Below are 2,442 nucleotides of genomic sequence, written 5' to 3'. Positions count from 1 at the left end.
GCAATTGTAGATGGCTATCCATTTTAAGATAGTTCCAACGAGCCAGAGGCTTTAGCCTTTTATCTTGGTGGCTGACCTTGCTAATACAGTACGTTGATCCTTTGCCAGCTAATTGGCAGACTGTAAAGCAAGGCTTCAAGCTGTGGGCAATGGGATGTGGCAGGAATGAATGAGTGGGTTTTAGCAGCCAGGATCTGTAGCCTACTATCTGTAGCTGACAGCTGTCACCCTCTCCACAGAGACTAAAGCCGAGCCCTCCATTTAAAAAGCCGCACGGCTGATCAGATTACCCGGACTGTGTGTTAGGACCGATTACACCAAACTGGCATGGGCGTGGGAGGGGTGGTGGTGGTAGTGATAGGAGGTGGAAATTAAATCTATAAATAGAAGTTCTGCTTAGACTCCGGAACAGTGATTGATGTTCAGAGATTCATAATGTTAGAAGTGATCAAAATACCATCCCTTCCCTGTTACCAGGGCTTTGCTCTTATAGCGACGATCTGAATGGGCTTCCCGTTTGTTTGCCCGAACAAATGGTGATGTGTACTAGGGACTTGGTGAATTTCACTGTGAATGTGTTCGACTGTCAAAACTGCCATGTTTGGATAGGATGGATCCAATCCATCCATAAAGAACTTTTCCAATATGCGACTACGGCAGCGAGAATTGTGTTTGCAACTCATTGGAAAGCTAAGAAAATTCCGGAACTATCTGAGTGGATTACAAAAATGTATGAATTTGCAACTATGGCGAGCCTTACGAAACTGCTTCAGAAAATGCCTATTGAGGAATATAAATTAATCATCATAAATTCATCAAGCTGCCTTTTACTGATTCAGACCCTTGGTCCATCAAAGTCAGTATTGTCTACTTCAGAGGTTCCCAAACTGTGCTCCATGGAGCACTTGGTGCTCCACGAAACATCTCCTAGTGCTCCATGAAGAGATTGGAAAGAAAAATACTACTGTAATTCAGTTTAGTATATAGGTGCTAGGTGAAAATTAGTGCTCCATGAATTTCTCTCCTGAAAAGTGCTCCATGACTCAGAAAGTTTGGGAACCTCTGGTCTACTTAGACCAGCAGCGGCTCTCCAGGGTCTCAGGCAGAGGCCTTCCACATCACCTCCTTGCCTGGTCCCTTTAACTGGAGATGCCAGGGATTGAACCTGGGACCTTCTGCATTCCAAGCAGATGCTCTACCACTGAGCCACGGACCCTCCCCCATATAAATATAAACAGAGATGGCAACCATTCTTGACAGATATGATTGAAAAAAGATATGGGTGAAAGAAGTATTATTTTAAGGTCATCAATATGTTGCAATTAATATATATCAGTAACCAGCGGGGTTAAATCAGAGTCACTTCCATATAGTTAAAACAACCTGCACACAAAATACACGAGAGACTTATACTAACCAGTATTCCAACAAGAACCCAATATACCAGTTGTTTGAATAATTGAGAATAAACTTTACAACATATTCACTTGCCTGGTTGGGTTTTAAACTGTTTGTATGTGCATTTGTTTACATCATTGTATTTCTGTATATGAGTGCACACTTAAGAAAAGGTTTTAACTAACCACTGATGAAGGCCCTAGAGGCCGAAACGTGTTTGGTTTGTGGTTACAAATATCAACCTCAATATTTGCCATTGTGCTATTTTAATGCTTTTAAAGAATTTTAAATTTTGTATAGCGCTTCTAATAAATTATACTTGCAATATTTTTACATAGACTTACATTAATTTTCCTCTCACCCAACCTCGGGTACCCAGCTCAGTAGAAGGAAGCTTCATGAGTTCATGTGATTTTATTACAACACTGCATTTATTTATGATTGATTGATTTATATGATTTGTGACATTTACAGTGAGGGGGGAAAGTATTTGATCCCCTGCTGAATTTGCCCATTTGCCCTCTGACGAAGAAATGACCAGTCCATAATTTTAATGGTACGCTTATTGTAGCTGTGAGAGACAGAATAACAACAGGAAAAACCCCAGAAACCCAGAAGACAAAAGTCAGAGATTGATGTGCATTATAATGAGTGAAATAAGTATTTGATCCCTTTGCAAAAGATGACTTAGTACTTGGTGGCAAAACCCTTGTTGGCAATTACAGAGGTCAGACGTTTCTTGTAGGTGGCCACCAGGTTTGCACACATCTCAGGAGGTATTTTGTCCCACTCCTCTTTGCAGATCCTCTCCAAGTCAGTAAGATTTCGAGGCTGATGTGTAGCTACTCGAACCTTCAGCTCCCTCCACAGATTTTCGATGGGATTAAGGTCTGGAGACAGGCTAGGCCACTCCAGGACCTTAATGTGCTTCTTCTTGAGCCACTCCTTTGTTGCCTTGGCCATGTGTTTTGGGTCATTGTCATGCTGGAATACCCACCCTCGACCCATTTTCAATGCCCTGGCTGAGGGAAGGAGGTGCTCACC

The 2,442-nt window shown here is 42.1% G+C and overlaps 1 non-coding gene across 1 annotated transcript; it reads right to left on the bottom strand.

The window, feature by feature from the left end:
* Positions 1-1,144: 1,144 nt before the first annotated feature.
* On the bottom strand, positions 1,145-1,219 carry TRNAS-GGA (transfer RNA serine (anticodon GGA)). Its single transcript has one exon. It is a non-coding gene; the product is annotated as a tRNA-Ser (tRNA).
* Positions 1,220-2,442: the final 1,223 nt, after the last annotated feature.

The sequence above is a fragment of the Euleptes europaea genome, chromosome 19 (genome assembly GCF_029931775.1).
Source record: "Euleptes europaea isolate rEulEur1 chromosome 19, rEulEur1.hap1, whole genome shotgun sequence".
Classification (NCBI taxonomy): Eukaryota; Metazoa; Chordata; class Lepidosauria; order Squamata; family Sphaerodactylidae; genus Euleptes; species Euleptes europaea.
The sequence above is the reverse complement of the archived record's forward strand: the minus strand, read 5'-3'. Positions and strand labels throughout refer to the sequence as shown.